At 38.8% G+C, this 20,588-nt stretch overlaps 16 non-coding genes across 16 annotated transcripts; all 16 read left to right on the forward strand.

Annotated features, from left to right (window-relative positions):
• Positions 1 to 989: 989 nt before the first annotated feature.
• On the forward strand, positions 990 to 1,062 carry Trnar-ucg (transfer RNA arginine (anticodon UCG)). The gene has a single exon. It is a non-coding gene; the product is annotated as a tRNA-Arg (tRNA).
• A 226-nt stretch (positions 1,063 to 1,288) lies between these two features.
• Trnar-ucg (transfer RNA arginine (anticodon UCG)) lies at positions 1,289 to 1,361 on the forward strand. The gene has a single exon. It is a non-coding gene; the product is annotated as a tRNA-Arg (tRNA).
• A 944-nt stretch (positions 1,362 to 2,305) lies between these two features.
• Trnar-ucg (transfer RNA arginine (anticodon UCG)) lies at positions 2,306 to 2,378 on the forward strand. The gene has a single exon. It is a non-coding gene; the product is annotated as a tRNA-Arg (tRNA).
• A 226-nt stretch (positions 2,379 to 2,604) lies between these two features.
• Positions 2,605 to 2,677, forward strand: Trnar-ucg (transfer RNA arginine (anticodon UCG)). The gene has a single exon. It is a non-coding gene; the product is annotated as a tRNA-Arg (tRNA).
• Positions 2,678 to 4,522: 1,845 nt separating this feature from the next.
• Trnar-ucg (transfer RNA arginine (anticodon UCG)) lies at positions 4,523 to 4,595 on the forward strand. Its single transcript has one exon. It is a non-coding gene; the product is annotated as a tRNA-Arg (tRNA).
• A 600-nt stretch (positions 4,596 to 5,195) lies between these two features.
• Trnar-ucg (transfer RNA arginine (anticodon UCG)) lies at positions 5,196 to 5,268 on the forward strand. Its single transcript has one exon. It is a non-coding gene; the product is annotated as a tRNA-Arg (tRNA).
• Positions 5,269 to 5,610: 342 nt separating this feature from the next.
• Trnar-ucg (transfer RNA arginine (anticodon UCG)) lies at positions 5,611 to 5,683 on the forward strand. Its single transcript has one exon. It is a non-coding gene; the product is annotated as a tRNA-Arg (tRNA).
• Positions 5,684 to 5,909: 226 nt separating this feature from the next.
• Trnar-ucg (transfer RNA arginine (anticodon UCG)) lies at positions 5,910 to 5,982 on the forward strand. Its single transcript has one exon. It is a non-coding gene; the product is annotated as a tRNA-Arg (tRNA).
• A 342-nt stretch (positions 5,983 to 6,324) lies between these two features.
• On the forward strand, positions 6,325 to 6,397 carry Trnar-ucg (transfer RNA arginine (anticodon UCG)). Its single transcript has one exon. It is a non-coding gene; the product is annotated as a tRNA-Arg (tRNA).
• A 945-nt stretch (positions 6,398 to 7,342) lies between these two features.
• On the forward strand, positions 7,343 to 7,415 carry Trnar-ucg (transfer RNA arginine (anticodon UCG)). Its single transcript has one exon. It is a non-coding gene; the product is annotated as a tRNA-Arg (tRNA).
• Positions 7,416 to 9,332: 1,917 nt separating this feature from the next.
• Trnar-ucg (transfer RNA arginine (anticodon UCG)) lies at positions 9,333 to 9,405 on the forward strand. Its single transcript has one exon. It is a non-coding gene; the product is annotated as a tRNA-Arg (tRNA).
• A 1,689-nt stretch (positions 9,406 to 11,094) lies between these two features.
• Trnar-ucg (transfer RNA arginine (anticodon UCG)) lies at positions 11,095 to 11,167 on the forward strand. The gene has a single exon. It is a non-coding gene; the product is annotated as a tRNA-Arg (tRNA).
• A 1,730-nt stretch (positions 11,168 to 12,897) lies between these two features.
• Positions 12,898 to 12,970, forward strand: Trnar-ucg (transfer RNA arginine (anticodon UCG)). The gene has a single exon. It is a non-coding gene; the product is annotated as a tRNA-Arg (tRNA).
• A 1,689-nt stretch (positions 12,971 to 14,659) lies between these two features.
• Positions 14,660 to 14,732, forward strand: Trnar-ucg (transfer RNA arginine (anticodon UCG)). Its single transcript has one exon. It is a non-coding gene; the product is annotated as a tRNA-Arg (tRNA).
• Positions 14,733 to 16,462: 1,730 nt separating this feature from the next.
• Trnar-ucg (transfer RNA arginine (anticodon UCG)) lies at positions 16,463 to 16,535 on the forward strand. The gene has a single exon. It is a non-coding gene; the product is annotated as a tRNA-Arg (tRNA).
• A 2,363-nt stretch (positions 16,536 to 18,898) lies between these two features.
• Trnar-ucg (transfer RNA arginine (anticodon UCG)) lies at positions 18,899 to 18,971 on the forward strand. Its single transcript has one exon. It is a non-coding gene; the product is annotated as a tRNA-Arg (tRNA).
• The last annotated feature ends 1,617 nt before the right edge of the window (positions 18,972 to 20,588 follow it).

Genomic DNA, 20,588 nt, shown 5'->3' on the forward strand with positions numbered 1-20,588 from the left:
GAAAACCGGTACAGTCAGCACAACCTTATTTCCCTCTCTCATCTATTAAAATGACAATGAGCAATGTTTTTTGGATGGAACATACCATTTCATTCGACACTGAGCGTTCAAAAGTTAGATATTTATCTTGGTGACCAGAGAATGAAAGAATGTTTTGAACCGGAGTGTACAATAGGCATTACTGCGTCTGTAAGATCGTTGGCCTCGTGGCCTAATGGATAAGGCGTCTGACTTCGAATCAGAAGATTGAGAGTTCGAGTCTCGTCGGGGTCGTAGTACAACTCTTTTTACACAAAATTGAAAAGCTTTACTGTCAGCACAACCTTATTTCCCTCTCTCATCTATTAAAATGACAATGAGCAATGTTTTTTGGATGGAAAATGACATTTCAGTGGACACTGGGCATTCCAAAGAAGAGGATCTATCTTATTGACCATATACAAAAGTCTCGTCGCGGTCGTAGTGCAACTCTTTTTATACAAAATGGAAAAGCGGTACTATCAGCACAACCTTATGTCCATCTCTCATCTATTAAAATGACAATGAACAATGTTTTTTGGATGGAAAATAACATTTCAGTGGACACTCGGCATTCCAAAGTTGAGGATCTATCTTATTGACCATATACAAAAGTCTCGTCGGTGTCGTAGTACAACTCTTTTTATACAAAATGGAAAAGCGGTACTGTCAGCACAACCTTATTTCCCTCTCTCATCTACTAAAATGACAGTGAGCAATGTTTTTTGGATTGAAAATAACATTTCAGTGGACACTGGGCATTCCAAAGTAGAGGATGTATCTTATTGACCATATACAAAAGGACTGTGTTATCTGTTAAAATGACAATGGGCAATGATTTTTGGATGGAAAATACCATTTCAATGGACACTGAGCATTCAAAAGTAGATTTTTTATCTTGGTGACCAGAAGGAAAAGGAATGTTTTGAACCGGAGTGTACAATAGGCATTACTGCGTCTGTAAGATAGTTGGCCTCGTGGCCTAATGGATAAGGCGTCTGACTTCGAATCAGAAGATTGCGAGTTCGAGTCTCGTCGGGGTCGTAGTACAACTCTTTTTATACAAAATGGAAAACCGGTACAGTCAGCACAACCTTATTTCCCTCTCTCATCTATTAAAATGACAATGAGCAATGTTTTTTGGATGGAACATACCATTTCATTCGACACTGAGCATTCAAAAGTTAGGTATTCATCTTGGTGACCAGAGAATGAAAGAATGTTTTGAACCGGAGTGTACAATAGGCATTACTGCGTCTGTAAGATCGTTGGCCTCGTGGCCTAATGGATAAGGCGTCTGACTTCGAATCAGAAGATTGCGAGTTCGAGTCTCGTCGGGGTCGTAGTACAACTCTTTTTATACAAAATTGAAAAGGGGTATTGTCAGCACAACCTTATTTCCCTCTCTCATCTATTAAAATGACAATGAGCAATGTTTTTTGGATGGAAAATAACATTTCAGTGGACACTGGGCATTCCAAAGTAGAGGATCTATCTTATTGACCATATACAAAAGGACTGTGTTATCTGTTAAAATGACAATGGGCAATGTTTTTTGGATGGAAAATACCATTTCAATGGACACTGAGCACTCAAAGGTAGATTTTTTATCTTGGTGACCAGAAGGAAAAGGAATGTTTTAAACCGGAGTGTACAATAGGCATTACTGCGTCTGTAAGATAGTTGGCCTCGTGGCCTAATGGATAAGGCGTCTGACTTCGAATCAGAAGATTGCTAGTTTGAGTCTCGTCGGGGTCGTAGTACAACTCTTTTTACACAAAATTGAAAAGCTTTACTGTCAGCACAACCTTATTTCCCTCTCTCATCTATTAAAATGACAATGAGCAATGTTTTTTGGATTGAAAATGACATTTCAGTGGACACTGGGCATTCCAAAGAAGAGGGTCTATCTTAATGACCATATACAAAAGTCTCGTCGCGGTCGTAGTGCAACTCTTTTTATACAAAATGGAAAAGCGGTACTGTCAGCACAACCTTATGTCCATCTCTCATCTATTAAAATCACAATGAACAATGTTTTTTGAATGGAAAATAACATTTCAGTGGAGACTGGGCATTCCAAAGTAGAGGATCTATCTAATTGACCATATACAAAAGGACTGTGTTATCTGTTGAAATGGCAATGGGCAATGATTTTTGGATGGAAAATACCATTTCAATGGACACTGAGCATTCAAAAGTAGATTTTTTATCTTGGTGACCAGAAGGAAAAGGAATGTTTTGAACCGGAGTGTACAATAGGCATTACTGCGTCTGTAAGATAGTTGGCCTCGTGGCCTAATGGATAAGGCGTCTGACTTCGAATCAGAAGATTGCGAGTTCGAGTCTCGTCGGGGTCGTAGTACAACTCTTTTTATACAAAATGGAAAACCGGTACAGTCAGCACAACCTTATTTCCCTCTCTCATCTATTAAAATGACAATGAGCAATGTTTTTTGGATGGAACATACCATTTCAATGGACACTGAGCATTCAAAAGTTAGGTATTCATCTTGGTGACCAGAGAATGAAAGAATGTTTTGAACCGGAGTGTACAATAGGCATTACTGCGTCTGTAAGATCGTTGGCCTCGTGGCCTAATGGATAAGGCGTCTGACTTCGAATCAGAAGATTGCGAGTTCGAGTCTCGTCGGGGTCGTAGTACAACTCTTTTTATACAAAATTGAAAAGGGGTATTGTCAGCACAACCTTATTTCCCTCTCTCATCTATTAAAATGACAATGAGCAATGTTTTTTGGATGGAAAATAACATTTCAGTGGACACTGGGCATTCCAAAGTAGAGGATCTATCTTATTGACCATATACAAAAGGACTGTGTTATCTGTTAAAATGACAATGGGCAATGTTTTTTGGATGGAAAATACCATTTCAATGGACACTGAGCACTCAAAGGTAGATTTTTTATGTTGGTGACCAGAAGGAAAAGGAATGTTTTAAACCGGAGTGTACAATAGGCATTACTGCGTCTGTAAGATAGTTGGCCTCGTGGCCTAATGGATAAGGCGTCTGACTTCGAATCAGAAGATTGCTAGTTTGAGTCTCGTCGGGGTCGTAGTACAACTCTTTTTACACAAAATTGAAAAGCTTTACTGTCAGCACAACCTTATTTCCCTCTCTCATCTATTAAAATGACAATGAGCAATGTTTTTTGGATTGAAAATGACATTTCAGTGGACACTGGGCATTCCAAAGAAGAGGGTCTATCTTAATGACCATATACAAAAGTCTCGTCGCGGTCGTAGTGCAACTCTTTTTATACAAAATGGAAAAGCGGTACTGTCAGCACAACCTTATGTCCATCTCTCATCTATTAAAATCACAATGAACAATGTTTTTTGAATGGAAAATAACATTTCAGTGGGGACTGGGCATTCCAAAGTAGAGGATCTATCTAATTGACCATATACAAAAGGACTGTGTTTTCTGTTGAAATGGCAATGGGCAATGATTTTTGGATGGAAAATACCATTTCAACGGACACTGAGCACTCAAAGGTAGATTTTTTATCTTGGTGACCAGAAGCAAAAGGAATGTTTTAAACCGGAGTGTACAATAGGCATTACTGCGTCTGTAAGATAGTTGGCCTCGTGGCCTAATGGATAAGGCGTCTGACTTCGAATCAGAAGATTGCTAGTTTGAGTCTCGTCGGGGTCGTAGTACAACTCTTTTTATACAAAATGGAAAAGCGGTATTGTCAGCACAACCTTATGTCCATCTCTCATCTATTAAAATCACAATGAACAATGTTTTTTGGATGGAAAATAACATTTCAGTGGACACTGGGCATTCCAAAGTAGAGGATCTATCTTATTGACCATATACAAAAGTCTCGTCGGTGTCGTAGTACAACTCTTTTTATACAAAATGGAAAAGCGGTACTGTCAGCACAACCTTATTTCCCTCTCTCATCTATTAAAATGACAGTGAGCAATGTTTTTTGGATGGAAAATAACATTTCAGTGGACACTGGGCATTCGAAAGTAGAGGATGTATCTTATTGACCATATACAAAAGGACTGTGTTATCTGTTAAAATGACAATGGGCAATGTTTTTTGGATGGAAAATACCATTTCAATGGACACTGAGCATTCAAAAGTAGATTTTTTATCTTGGTGACCAGAAGGAAAAGGAATGTTTTGAACCGGAGTGTACAATAGGCATTAGTGCGTCTGTAAGATAGTTGGCCTCGTGGCCTAATGGATAAGGCGTCTGACTTCGAATCAGAAGATTGCGAGTTCGAGTCTCCTCGGGGTCGTAGTACAACTCTTTTTATACAAAATGGAAAACCGGTACAGTCAGCACAACCTTATTTCCCTCTCTCATCTATTAAAATGACAATGAGCAATGTTTTTTGGATGGAACATACCATTTCATTCGACACTGAGCGTTCAAAAGTTAGGTATTTATCTTGGTGACCAGAGAATGAAAGAATGTTTTGAACCGGAGTGTACAATAGGCATTACTGCGTCTGTAAGATCGTTGGCCTCGTGGCCTAATGGATAAGGCGTCTGACTTCGAATCAGAAGATTGCGAGTTCGAGTCTCGTCGGGGTCGTAGTACAACTCTTTTTACACAAAATTGAAAAGCTTTACTGTCAGCACAACCTTATTTCCCTCTCTCATCTATTAACATGACAATGAGCAATGTTTTTTGGATTGAAAATGACATTTCAGTGGACACTGGGCATTCCAAAGAAGAGGATCTATCTTATTGACCATATACAAAAGTCTCGTCGCGGTCGTAGTGCAACTCTTTTTATACAAAATGGAAAAGCGGTACTGTCAGCACAACCTTATGTCCATCTCTCATCTTTTAAAATCACAATGAACAATGTTTTTTGGATGGAAAATAACATTTCAGTGGACACTGGGCATTCCAAAGTAGAGGATCTATCTTATTGACCATATACAAAAGTCTCGTCGCGGTCGTAGTGCAACTCTTTTTATACAAAATGGAAAAGCGGTACTGTCAGCACAACCTTATGTCCATCTCTCATCTATTAAAATCACAATGAACAATGTTTTTTGGATGGAAAATAACATTTCAGTAAACACTGGGCATTCAAAAGATAGGTATTTATCTTGGTGACCAGAGAAAGAAAGAATGTTTTGATCCGGAGTGTACAATAGGCATTACTGCGTCTGTAAGATCGTTGGCCTCGTGGCCTAATGGATAAGGCGTCTGACTTCGAATCAGAAGATTGCGAGTTCGAGTCTCGTCGGGGTCGTAGTACAACTCTTTTTACACAAAATTGAAAAGCTTTACTGTCAGCACAACCTTATTTCCCTCTCTCATCTATTAAAATGACAATGAGCAATGTTTTTTGGATTGAAAATAACATTTCAGTGGGCACTGGGCATTCCAAAGTAGAGGATGTATCTTATTGACCATATACAAAAGGACTGTGTTATCTGTTAAAATGACAATGGGCAATGATTTTTGGATGGAAAATACCATTTCAATGGACACTGAGCATTCAAAAGTAGATTTTTTATGTTGGTGACCAGAAGGAAAAGGAATGTTTTGAACCGGAGTGTACAATAGGCATTACTGCGTCTGTGAGATAGTTGGCCTCGTGGCCTAATGGATAAGGCGTCTGACTTCGAATCAGAAGATTGCGAGTTCGAGTCTCGTCGGGGTCGTAGTACAACTCTTTTTATACAAAATGGAAAACCGGTACAGTCAGCACAACCTTATTTCCCTCTCTCATCTATTAAAATGACAATGAGCAATGTTTTTTGGATGGAACATACCATTTCATTCGACACTGAGCATTCAAAAGTTAGGTATTCATCTTGGTGACCAGAGAATGAAAGAATGTTTTGAACCGGAGTGTACAATAGGCATTACTGCGTCTGTAAGATCGTTGGCCTCGTGGCCTAATGGATAAGGCGTCTGACTTCGAATCAGAAGATTGCGAGTTCGAGTCTCGTCGGGGTCGTAGTACAACTCTTTTTATACAAAATTGAAAAGCGGTATTGTCAGCACAACCTTATTTCCCTCTCTCATCTATTAAAATGACAATGAGCAATGTTTTTTGGATGGAAAATAACATTTCAGTGGACACTGGGCATTCCAAAGTAGAGGATCTATCTTATTGACCATATACAAAAGGACTGTGTTATCTGTTAAAATGACAATGGGCAATGATTTTTGGATGGAAAATACCATTTCATTGGACACTGAGCACTCAAAGGTGGATTTTTTATCTTGGTGACCAGAAGGAAAAGGAATGTTTTAAACCGGAGTGTACTATAGGCATTACTGCGTCTCTAAGATAGTTGGCCTCGTGGCCTAATGGATAAGGCGTCTGACTTCGAATCAGAAGATTGCGAGTTCGAGTCTCGTCGGGGTCGTAGTACAACTCTTTTTACACAAAATTGAAAAGCTTTACTGTCAGCACAACCTTATTTCCCTCTCTCATCTATTAAAATGACAATGAGCAATGTTTTTTGGATTGAAAATGACATTTCAGTGGACACTGGGCATTCCAAGGAAGAGGGTCTATCTTAATGACCATATACAAAAGTCTCGTCGGGGTCGTAGTGCAACTCTTTTTATACAAAATGGAAAAGCGGTACTGTCAGCACAACCTTATGTCCATCTCTCATCTATTAAAATCACAATGAACAATGTTTTTTGAATGGAAAATAACATTTCAGTGGACACTGGGCATTCCAAAGTAGAGGATCTATCTAATTGACCATATACAAAAGGACTGTGTTATCTGTTAAAATGACAATGGGCAATGTTTTTTGGATGGAAAATACCATTTCATTGGACACTGAGCACTCAAAGGTAGATTTTTTATCTTGGTGACCAGAAGCAAAAGGAATGTTTTAAACCGGAGTGTACAATAGGCATTACTGCGTCTGTGAGATAGTTGGCCTCGTGGCCTAATGGATAAGGCGTCTGACTTCGAATCACAAGATTGCGAGTTCGAGTCTCGTCGGGGTCGTAGTACAACTCTTTTAACACAAAATTGAAAAGCGGTACTGTCAGCACAACCTTATTTCCCTCTCTCATCTATTAAAATGACAATGAGCAATGTTTTTTTTGATGGAAAGTAACATTTCAGTGGACACTGGGCATTCCAAAGTAGAGGATCTATCTTATTGACCATATACAAAAGGACTGTGTTATCTGTTAAAATGACAATGGGCAATGATTTTTGGATGGAAAATACCATTTCAATGGACACTGAGCACTCAAAGGTAGATTTTTTATGTTGGTGACCAGAAGCAAAAGGAATGTTTTAAACCGGAGTGTACAATAGGCATTACTGCGTCTGTAAGATAGTTGGCCTCGTGGCCTAATGGATAAGGCGTCTGACTTCGAATCAGAAGATTGCGAGTTCGAGTCTCGTCGGGGTCGTAGTACAACTCTTTTTACACAAAATTGAAAAGTGGTACTGTCAGCACAACCTTATTTCCCTCTCTCATCTATTAAAATGACAATGAGCAATGTTTTTTCGATTGAAAATGACATTTCAGTGGACACTGGGCATTCCAAAGTAGAGGATCTATCTTATTGACCATATACAAAAGTCTCCTCGGGGTCGTAGTACAACTCTTTTTATACAAAATAGAAAAGCGGTACTGTCAGCACAACCTTATTTCCCTCTCTCATCTATTAAAATGACAATGAACAATGTTTTTTGGATGGGAAATAACATTTCAGTGGACACTGGGCATTCCAAAGTAGAGGATCTATCTTATTGACCATATACAAAAGTCTCGTCGGTGTCGTAGTACAACTCTTTTTATACAATATGGAAGAGCGGTACTGTCAGCACAACCTTATTTCCCTCTCTCATCTATTAAAATGACAATGAGCAATGTTTTTAAGATAGAACATACCATTTCATTGGACACTGAGCATTCAAAAGTAGATTTTTGTATCTTCCTGACCAGAGAATGAAAAAATGTTTTGAACCGGAGTGTACAATAGGCATTACTGCGTCTGTAAGATCGTTGGCCTCGTGGAATAATGGATAAGGCGTCTGACTTCGAATCAGAAGATTGCGAGTTCGAGTCTCGTCGGGGTCGTAGTACAACTCTTTTTACACAAAATTGAAAAGCTTTACTGTCAGCACAACCTTATTTCCCTCTCTCATCTATTAACATGACAATGAGCAATGTTTTTTGGATTGAAAATGACATTTCAGTGGACACTGGGCATTCCAAAGAAGAGGATCTATCTTATTGACCATATACAAAAGTCTCGTCGAGGTCGTAGTGCAACTCTTTTTATACAAAATGGAAAAGCGGTACTGTCAGCACAACCTTATGTCCATCTCTCATCTATTAAAATCACAATGAACAATGTTTTTTGGATGGAAAATAACATTTCAGTGGACACTGGGCATTCCAAAGTAGAGGATCTATCTTATTGACCATATACAAAAGGACTGTGTTATCTGTTAAAATGACAATGGGCAATGTTTTTTGGATGCAAAATACCATTTCAATGGACACTGAGCATTCAAAAGTAGATTTTTTATCTTGGTGACCAGAAGCAAAAGGAATGTTTTGAACCGGAGTGTGCAATAGGCATTACTGCGTCTGTAAGATAGTTGGCCTCGTGTCCTAATGGATAAGGCGTCTGACTTCGAATCAGAAGATTGCGGGTTCGAGTCTCGTCGGGGTCGTAGTACAACTCTTTTTATACAAAGTGGAAAAGCGGTACAGTCAGCACAACCTTATTTCCCTCTCTCATCTATTAAAATGACAATGAGCAATGTTTTTTGGATGGAAAATAACACTTCAGTAAACACTGGGCATTCAAAAGATAGGTATTTATCTTGGTGACCAGAGAAAGAAAGAATGTTTTGATCCGGAGTGTACAATAGGCATTACTGCGTCTCTAAGATCGTTGGCTTCGTGGCCTAATGGATAAGGCGACTGACTTCGAATCAGAAGATTGCGACTTCGAGTCTCGTCGGGGTGGTAGTACAACTCTTTTTATACAAAATGGAAAAGAGGTGCAGTCAGCACAACCTTATTTCCCTCTCTCATCTATTAAAATGACAATGAGCAATGTTTTTTGGATGGAAAATAACATTTCATTGGACACTGGGCATTCCAAAGTAGAGGATGTATCTTATTGACCATATACAAAAGGACTGTGTTATCTGTTAAAATGACAATAGGCAATGTTTTTTGGATGGAAAATACCATTTCAGTGGACACTGAGCATTCAAAGGTAGATTTTATATCTTGGTGACCAGAAGCAAAAGGAATGTTTTAAACCGGAGTGTACAATAGGCATTACTGCGTCTGTAAGATAGTTGGCCTCGTGGCCTAATGGATAAGGCGTCTGACTTCGAATCAGAAGATTGCGAGTTCGAGTCTCGTCGGGGTCGTAGTACAACTCTTTTTACACAAAATTGAAAAGCGGTACTGTCAGCACAACCTTATTTCCCTCTCTCATCTATTAAAATGACAATGAGCAATGTTTTTTGGATTGAAAATGACATTTCAGTGGACACTGGGCATTCCAAAGTAGAGGATCTATCTTATTGACCATATACAAAAGTCTCGTCGGGGTCGTAGTACAACTCTTTTTATACAAAATAGAAAAGCGGTACTGTCAGTACAACCTTATTTCCCTCTCTCATCTATTAAAATGACAATGAACAATGTTTTTTGGATGGAAAATAACATTTCAGTGGACACTGGGCATTCCAAAGTAGAGGATCTATCTTATTGACCATATACAAAAGTCTCGTCGGTGTCGTAGTACAACTCTTTTTATACAAAATGGAAAAGCGGTACAGTCAGCACAACCTTATTTCCCTCTCTCATCTATTAAAATGACAATGAGCAATGTTTTCAAGATAGAACATACCATTTCATTGGACACTGAGCATTCAAAAGTACACTTTTGTATCTTGCTGACCAGAGAATGAAAGAATGTTTTGAACCGGAGTGTACAATAGGCATTATTGCGTCCGTAAGATCGTTGGCCTCGTGGAATAATGGATAAGGCGTCTGACTTCGAATCAGAAGATTGCGAGTTCGAGTCTCGTCGGGGTCGTAGTACAACTCTTTTTACACAAAATTGAAAAGCTTTACTGTCAGCACAACCTTATTTCCCTCTCTCATCTATTAACATGACAATGAGCAATGTTTTTTGGATTGAAAATGACATTTCAGTGGACACTGGGCATTCCAAAGAAGAGGATCTATCTTATTGACCATATACAAAAGTCTCGTCGCGGTCGTAGTGCAACTCTTTTTATACAAAATGGAAAAGCGGTACTGTCAGCACAACCTTATGTCCATCTCTCATCTTTTAAAATCACAATGAACAATGTTTTTTGGATGGAAAATAACATTTCAGTGGACACTGGGCATTCCAAAGTAGAGGATCTATCTTATTGACCATATACAAAAGTCTCGTCGCGGTCGTAGTGCAACTCTTTTTATACAAAATGGAAAAGCGGTACTGTCAGCACAACCTTATGTCCATCTCTCATCTATTCAAATCACAATGAACAATGTTTTTTGGATGGAAAATAACATTTCAGTAAACACTGGGCATTCAAAAGATAGGTATTTATCTTGGTGACCAGAGAAAGAAAGAATGTTTTGATCCGGAGTGTACAATAGGCATTACTGCGTCTCTAAGATCGTTGGCTTCGTGGCCTAATGGATAAGGCGACTGACTTCGAATCAGAAGATTGCGAGTTAGAGTCTCGTCGGGGTGGTAGTACAACTCTTTTTATACAAAATGGAAAAGAGGTGCAGTCAGCACAACCTTATTTCCCTCTCTCATCTATTAAAATGACAATGAGCAATGTTTTTTGGATGGAAAATAACATTTCAGTGGACACTGGGCATTCCAAAGTAGAGGATCTATCTTATTGACCATATACAAAAGGACTGTGTTATCTGTTAAAATGACAATAGGCAATGTTTTTTGGATGGAAAATACCATTTCAGTGGACACTGAGCATTCAAAGGTAGATTTTTTATCTTGGTGACCAGAAGCAAAAGGAATGTTTTAAACCGGAGTGTACAATAGGCATTACTGCGTCTGTAAGATCGTTGGCCTCGTGGCCTAATGGATAAGGCGTCTGACTTCGAATCAGAAGATTGCGAGTTCGAGTCTCGTCGGGGTCGTAGTACAACTCTTTTTACACAAAATTGAAAAGCGGTACTGTCAGCACAACCTTATTTCCCTCTCTCATCTATTAAAATGACAATGAACAATGTTTTTTGGATGGAAAATAACATTTCAGTGGACACTGGGCATTCCAAAGTAGAGGATCTATCTTATTGACCATATACAAAAGTCTCGTCGGTGTCGTAGTACAACTCTTTTTATACAATATGGAAGAGCGGTACTGTCAGCACAACCTTATTTCCCTCTCTCATCTATTAAAATGACAATGAGCAATGTTTTTAAGATAGAACATACCATTTCATTGGACACTGAGCATTCAAAAGTAGATTTTTGTATCTTCCTGACCAGAGAATGAAAAAATGTTTTGAACCGGAGTGTACAATAGGCATTACTGCGTCTGTAAGATCGTTGGCCTCGTGGAATAATGGATAAGGCGTCTGACTTCGAATCAGAAGATTGCGAGTTCGAGTCTCGTCGGGGTCGTAGTACAACTCTTTTTACACAAAATTGAAAAGCTTTACTGTCAGCACAACCTTATTTCCCTCTCTCATCTATTAACATGACAATGAGCAATGTTTTTTGGATTGAAAATGACATTTCAGTGGACACTGGGCATTCCAAAGAAGAGGATCTATCTTATTGACCATATACAAAAGTCTCGTCGAGGTCGTAGTGCAACTCTTTTTATACAAAATGGAAAAGCGGTACTGTCAGCACAACCTTATGTCCATCTCTCATCTATTAAAATCACAATGAACAATGTTTTTTGGATGGAAAATAACATTTCAGTGGACACTGGGCATTCCAAAGTAGAGGATCTATCTTATTGACCATATACAAAAGGACTGTGTTATCTGTTAAAATGACAATGGGCAATGTTTTTTGGATGCAAAATACCATTTCAATGGACACTGAGCATTCAAAAGTAGATTTTTTATCTTGGTGACCAGAAGCAAAAGGAATGTTTTGAACCGGAGTGTGCAATAGGCATTACTGCGTCTGTAAGATAGTTGGCCTCGTGTCCTAATGGATAAGGCGTCTGACTTCGAATCAGAAGATTGCGGGTTCGAGTCTCGTCGGGGTCGTAGTACAACTCTTTTTATACAAAGTGGAAAAGCGGTACAGTCAGCACAACCTTATTTCCCTCTCTCATCTATTAAAATGACAATGAGCAATGTTTTTTGGATGGAAAATAACACTTCAGTAAACACTGGGCATTCAAAAGATAGGTATTTATCTTGGTGACCAGAGAAAGAAAGAATGTTTTGATCCGGAGTGTACAATAGGCATTACTGCGTCTCTAAGATCGTTGGCTTCGTGGCCTAATGGATAAGGCGACTGACTTCGAATCAGAAGATTGCGAGTTCGAGTCTCGTCGGGGTGGTAGTACAACTCTTTTTATACAAAATGGAAAAGAGGTGCAGTCAGCACAACCTTATTTCCCTCTCTCATCTATTAAAATGACAATGAGCAATGTTTTTTGGATGGAAAATAACATTTCATTGGACACTGGGCATTCCAAAGTAGAGGATGTATCTTATTGACCATATACAAAAGGACTGTGTTATCTGTTAAAATGACAATAGGCAATGTTTTTTGGATGGAAAATACCATTTCAGTGGACACTGAGCATTCAAAGGTAGATTTTATATCTTGGTGACCAGAAGCAAAAGGAATGTTTTAAACCGGAGTGTACAATAGGCATTACTGCGTCTGTAAGATAGTTGGCCTCGTGGCCTAATGGATAAGGCGTCTGACTTCGAATCAGAAGATTGCGAGTTCGAGTCTCGTCGGGGTCGTAGTACAACTCTTTTTACACAAAATTGAAAAGCGGTACTGTCAGCACAACCTTATTTCCCTCTCTCATCTATTAAAATGACAATGAGCAATGTTTTTTGGATTGAAAATGACATTTCAGTGGACACTGGGCATTCCAAAGTAGAGGATCTATCTTATTGACCATATACAAAAGTCTCGTCGGGGTCGTAGTACAACTCTTTTTATACAAAATAGAAAAGCGGTACTGTCAGTACAACCTTATTTCCCTCTCTCATCTATTAAAATGACAATGAACAATGTTTTTTGGATGGAAAATAACATTTCAGTGGACACTGGGCATTCCAAAGTAGAGGATCTATCTTATTGACCATATACAAAAGTCTCGTCGGTGTCGTAGTACAACTCTTTTTATACAAAATGGAAAAGCGGTACAGTCAGCACAACCTTATTTCCCTCTCTCATCTATTAAAATGACAATGAGCAATGTTTTCAAGATAGAACATACCATTTCATTGGACACTGAGCATTCAAAAGTACACTTTTGTATCTTGCTGACCAGAGAATGAAAGAATGTTTTGAACCGGAGTGTACAATAGGCATTATTGCGTCCGTAAGATCGTTGGCCTCGTGGAATAATGGATAAGGCGTCTGACTTCGAATCAGAAGATTGCGAGTTCGAGTCTCGTCGGGGTCGTAGTACAACTCTTTTTACACAAAATTGAAAAGCTTTACTGTCAGCACAACCTTATTTCCCTCTCTCATCTATTAACATGACAATGAGCAATGTTTTTTGGATTGAAAATGACATTTCAGTGGACACTGGGCATTCCAAAGAAGAGGATCTATCTTATTGACCATATACAAAAGTCTCGTCGCGGTCGTAGTGCAACTCTTTTTATACAAAATGGAAAAGCGGTACTGTCAGCACAACCTTATGTCCATCTCTCATCTTTTAAAATCACAATGAACAATGTTTTTTGGATGGAAAATAACATTTCAGTGGACACTGGGCATTCCAAAGTAGAGGATCTATCTTATTGACCATATACAAAAGTCTCGTCGCGGTCGTAGTGCAACTCTTTTTATACAAAATGGAAAAGCGGTACTGTCAGCACAACCTTATGTCCATCTCTCATCTATTCAAATCACAATGAACAATGTTTTTTGGATGGAAAATAACATTTCAGTAAACACTGGGCATTCAAAAGATAGGTATTTATCTTGGTGACCAGAGAAAGAAAGAATGTTTTGATCCGGAGTGTACAATAGGCATTACTGCGTCTCTAAGATCGTTGGCTTCGTGGCCTAATGGATAAGGCGACTGACTTCGAATCAGAAGATTGCGAGTTAGAGTCTCGTCGGGGTGGTAGTACAACTCTTTTTATACAAAATGGAAAAGAGGTGCAGTCAGCACAACCTTATTTCCCTCTCTCATCTATTAAAATGACAATGAGCAATGTTTTTTGGATGGAAAATAACATTTCAGTGGACACTGGGCATTCCAAAGTAGAGGATGTATCTTATTGACCATATACAAAAGGACTGTGTTATCTGTTAAAATGACAATAGGCAATGTTTTTTGGATGGAAAATACCATTTCAGTGGACACTGAGCATTCAAAGGTAGATTTTTTATCTTGGTGACCAGAAGCAAAAGGAATGTTTTAAACCGGAGTGTACAATAGGCATTACTGCGTCTGTAAGATCGTTGGCCTCGTGGCCTAATGGATAAGGCGTCTGACTTCGAATCAGAAGATTGCGAGTTCGAGTCTCGTCGGGGTCGTAGTACAACTCTTTTTACACAAAATTGAAAAGCGGTACTGTCAGCACAACCTTATTTCCCTCTCTCATCTATTAAAATGACAATGAACAATGTTTTTTGGATGGAAAATAACATTTCAGTGGACACTGGGCATTCCAAAGTAGAGGATCTATCTTATTGACCATATACAAAAGTCTCGTCGGTGTCGTAGTACAACTCTTTTTATACAAAATGGAAGAGCGGTACTGTCAGCACAACCTTATTTCCCTCTCTCATCTATTAAAATGACAATGAGCAATGTTTTTAAGATAGAACATACCATTTCATTGGACACTGAGCATTCAAAAGTAGATTTTTGTATCTTCCTGACCAGAGAATGAAAGAATGTTTTGAACCGGAGTGTACAATAGGCATTACTGCGTCTGTAAGATCGTTGGCCTCGTGGAATAATGGATAAGGCGTCTGACTTCGAATCAGAAGATTGCGAGTTCGAGTCTCGTCGGGGTCGTAGTACAACTCTTTTTACACAAAATTGAAAAGCTTTACTGTCAGCACAACCTTATTTCCCTCTCTCATCTATTAACATGACAATGAGCAATGTTTTTTGGATGGAAAATGACATTTCAGTGGACACTGGGCATTCCAAAGAAGAGGATCTATCTTATTGACCATATACAAAAGTCTCGTCGAGGTCGTAGTGCAACTCTTTTTATACAAAATGGAAAAGCGGTACTGTCAGCACAACCTTATGTCCATCTCTCATCTATTAAAATCACAATGAACAATGTTTTTTGGATGGAAAATAACATTTCAGTGGACACTGGGCATTCCAAAGTAGAGGATCTATCTAATTGACCATATACAAAAGGACTGTGTTATCTGTTAAAATGACAATGGGCAATGTTTTTTGGATGCAAAATACCATTTCAATGGACACTGAGCATTCAAAAGTAGATTTTTTATCTTGGTGACCAGAAGCAAAAGGAATGTTTTGAACCGGAGTGTGCAATAGGCATTACTGCGTCTGTAAGATAGTTGGCCTCGTGTCCTAATGGATAAGGCGTCTGACTTCGAATCAGAAGATTGCGGGTTCGAGTCTCGTCGGGGTCGTAGTACAACTCTTTTTATACAAAGTGGAAAAGCGGTACAGTCAGCACAACCTTATTTCCCTCTCTCATCTATTAAAATGACAATGAGCAATGTTTTTTGGATGGAAAATAACATTTCAGTAAACACTGGGCATTCAAAAGATAGGTATTTATCTTGGTGACCAGAGAAAGAAAGAATGTTTTGATCCGGAGTGTACAATAGGCATTACTGCGTCTCTAAGATCGTTGGCTTCGTGGCCTAATGGATAAGGCGACTGACTTCGAATCAGAAGATTGCGAGTTCGAGTCTCGTCGGGGTGGTAGTACAACTCTTTTTATACAAAATGGAAAAGAGGTGCAGTCAGCACAACCTTATTTCCCTCTCTCATCTATTAAAATGACAATGAGCAATGTTTTTTGGATGGAAAATAACATTTCATTGGACACTGGGCATTCCAAAGTAGAGGATGTATCTTATTGACCATATACAAAAGGACTGTGTTATCTGTTAAAATGACAATAGGCAATGTTTTTTGGATGGAAAATACCATTTCAGTGGACACTGAGCATTCAAAGGTAGATTTTATATCTTGGTGACCAGAAGCAAAAGGAATGTTTTAAACCGGAGTGTACAATAGGCATTACTGCGTCTGTAAGATAGTTGGCCTCGTGGCCTAATGGATAAGGCGTCTGACTTCGAATCAGAAGATTGCGAGTTCGAGTCTCGTCGGGGTCGTAGTACAACTCTTTTTACACAAAATTGAAAAGCGGTACTGTCAGCACAACCTTATTTCCCTCTCTCATCTATTAAAATGACAATGAGCAATGTTTTTTGGATTGAAAATGACATTTCAGTGGACACTGGGCATTCCAAAGTAGAGGATCTATCTTATTGACCATATACAAAAGTCTCGTCGGGGTCGTAGTACAACTCTTTTTATACAAAATAGAAAAGCGGTACTGTCAGTACAACCTTATTTCCCTCTCTCATCTATTAAAATGACAATGAACAATGTTTTTTGGATGGAAAATAACATTTCAGTGGACACTGGGCATTCCAAAGTAGAGGATCTATCTTATTGACCATATACAAAAGTCTCGTCGGTGTCGTAGTACAACTCTTTTTATACAAAATGGAAAAGCGGTACAGTCAGCACAACCTTATTTCCCTCTCTCATCTATTAAAATGACAATGAGCAATGTTTTCAAGATAGAACATACCATTTCATTGGACACTGAGCATTCAAAAGTACACTTTTGTATCTTGCTGACCAGAGAATGAAAGAATGTTTTGAACCGGAGTGTACAATAGGCATTACTGCGTCCGTAAGATCGTTGGCCTCGTGGAATAATGGATAAGGCGTCTGACTTCGAATCAGAAGATTGCGAGTTCGAGTCTCGTCGGGGTCGTAGTACAACTCTTTTTACACAAAATTGAAAAGCTTTACTGTCAGCACAACCTTATTTCCCTCTCTCATCTATTAACATGACAATGAGCAATGTTTTTTGGATTGAAAATGACATTTCAGTGGACACTGGGCATTCCAAAGAAGAGGATCTATCTTATTGACCATATACAAAAGTCTCGTCGCGGTCGTAGTGCAACTCTTTTTATACAAAATGGAAAAGCGGTACTGTCAGCACAACCTTATGTCCATCTCTCATCTTTTAAAATCACAATGAACAATGTTTTTTGGATGGAAAATAACATTTCAGTGGACACTGGGCATTCCAAAGTAGAGGATCTATCTTATTGACCATATACAAAAGTCTCGTCGCGGTCGTAGTGCAACTCTTTTTATACAAAATGGAAAAGCGGTACTGTCAGCACAACCTTATGTCCATCTCTCATCTATTAAAATCACAATGAACAATGTTTTTTGGATGGAAAATAACATTTCAGTAAACACTGGGCATTCAAAAGATAGGTATTTATCTTGGTGACCAGAGAAAGAAAGAATGTTTTGATCCGGAGTGTACAATAGGCATTACTGCGTCTCTAAGATCGTTGGCTTCGTGGCCTAATGGATAAGGCGTCTGACTTCGAATCAGAAGATTGCGAGTTCGAGTCTCGTCGGGGTCGTAGTACAACTCTTTTTACACAAAATTGAAAAGCGGTACTGTCAGCACAACCTTATTTCCCTCTCTCATCTATTAAAATGACAATGAGCAATGTTTTTTGGATTGAAAATGACATTTCAGTGGACACTGGGCATTCCAAAGTAGAGGATCTATCTTATTGACCATATACAAAAGTCTCGTCGGGGTCGTAGTGCAACTCTTTTTATACAAAATAGAAAAGCGGTACTGTCAGTACAACCTTATTTCCCTCTCTCATCTATTAAAATGACAATGAACAATGTTTTTTGGATGGAAAATAACATTTCAGTGGACACTGGGCATTCCAAAGTAGAGGATCTATCTTATTGACCATATACAAAAGTCTCGTCGGTGTCGTAGTACAACTCTTTTTATACAAAATGGAAAAGCGGTACAGTCAGCACAACCTTATTTCCCTCTCTCATCTATTAAAATGACAATGAGCAATGTTTTCAAGATAGAACATACCATTTCATTGGGCACTGAGCATTCAAAAGTACACTTTTGTATCTTGCTGACCAGAGAATGAAAGAATGTTTTGAACCGGAGTGTACAATAGGCATTACTGCGTCCGTAAGATCGTTGGCCTCGTGGAATAATGGATAAGCCGTCTGACTTCGAATCAGAAGACTGCGAGTTCGAGTCTCGTCGGGGTCGTAGTACAACTCTTTTTACACAAAATTGAAAAGCTATACTGTCAGCACAACCTTATTTCCCTCTCTCATCTATTAAAATGACAATGAGCAATGTTTTTTGGATGGAAAATAACATTTCATTGGACACTGGGCATTCCAAAGTAGAGGATGTATCTTATTGACCATATACAAAAGGACTGTGTTATCTGTTAAAATGACAATGGGCAATGTTTTTTGGATGGAACATACCATTTCAGTGGACACTGGGCATTCAAAGGTAGATTTTTTATCTTGGTGACCAGAAGCAAAAGGAATGTTTTAAACCGGAGTGTACAATAGGCATTACTGCGTCTGTAAGATAGTTGGCCTCGTGGCCTAATGGATAAGGCGTCTGACTTCGAATCAGAAGATTGCGAGTTCGAGTCTCGTCGGGGTCGTAGCACAACTCTTTTTACACAAAATTGAAAAGCGGTACTGTCAGCACAACCTTATTTCCCTCTCTCATCTATTAAAATGACAATGAGCAATGTTTTTTGGATTGAAAATGACATTTCAGTGGACACTGGGCATTCCAAAGTAGAGGATCTATCTTATTGACCATATACAAAAGTCTCGTCGGGGTCGTAGTACAACTCTTTTTATACAAAATAGAAAAGCGGTACTGTCAGTACAACCTTATTTCCCTCTCTCATCTATTAAAATGACAATGAACAATGTTTTTTGGATGGAAAATAACATTTCAGTGGACACTGGGCATTCCAAAGTAGAGGATCTATCTTATTGACCATATACAAAAGTCTCGTCGGTGTCGTAGTACAACTCTTTTTATACAAAATGGAAAAGCGGTACAGTCAGCACAACCTTATTTCCCTCTCTCATCTATTAAAATGACAATGAGCAATGTTTTCAAGATAGAACATACCATTTCATTGGACACTGAGCATTCAAAAGTACACTTTTGTATCTTGCTGACCAGAGAATGAAAGAATGTTTTGAACCGGAGTGTACAATAGGCATTACTGCGTCCGTAAGATCGTTGGCCTCGTGGAATAATGAATAAGGCGTCTGACTTCGAATCAGAAGACTGCGAGTTCGAGTCTCGTCGGGGTCGTAGTACAACTCTTTTTACACAAAATTGAAAAGCTTTACTGTCAGCACAACCTTATTTCCCTCTCTCATCTATTAACATGACAATGAGCAATGTTTTTTGGATTGAAAATGACATTTCAGTGGACACTGGGCATTCCAAAGAAGAGGATCTATCTTATTGACCATATACAAAAGTCTCGTCGCGGTCGTAGTGCAACTCTTTTTATACAAAATGGAAAAGCGGTACTGTCAGCACAACCTTATGTCCATCTCTCATCTTTTAAAATCACAATGAACAATGTTTTTTGGATGGAAAAAAACATTTCAGTGGACACTGGGCATTCCAAAGTAGAGGATCTATCTTATTGACCATATACAAAAGTCTCGTCGCGGTCGTAGTGCAACTCTTTTTATACAAAATGGAAAAGCGGTACTGTCAGCACAACCTTATGTCCATCTCTCATCTATTAAAATCACAATGAACAATGTTTTTTGGATGGAAAATAACATTTCAGTAAACACTGGGCATTCAAAAGATAGGTATTTATCTTGGTGACCAGAGAAAGAAAGAATGTTTTGATCCGGAGTGTACAATAGGCATTACTGCGTCTCTAAGATCGTTGGCTTCGTGGCCTAATGGATAAGGCGACTGACTTCGAATCAGAAGATTGCGAGTTAGAGTCTCGTCGGGGTGGTAGTACAACTCTTTTTATACAAAATGGAAAAGAGGTGCAGTCAGCACAACCTTATTTCCCTCTCTCATCTATTAAAATGACAATGAGCAATGTTTTTTGGATGGAAAATAACATTTCAGTGGACACTGGGCATTCCAAAGTAGAGGATGTATCTTATTGACCATATACAAAAGGACTGTGTTATCTGTTAAAATGACAATGGGCAATGTTTTTTGGATGGAACATACCATTTCAGTGGACACTGAGCATTCAAAGGTAGATTTTTTATCT

Source organism: Haliotis asinina, chromosome 3 (genome assembly GCF_037392515.1).
Source record: "Haliotis asinina isolate JCU_RB_2024 chromosome 3, JCU_Hal_asi_v2, whole genome shotgun sequence".
NCBI classification, from domain to species: Eukaryota; Metazoa; Mollusca; class Gastropoda; order Lepetellida; family Haliotidae; genus Haliotis; species Haliotis asinina.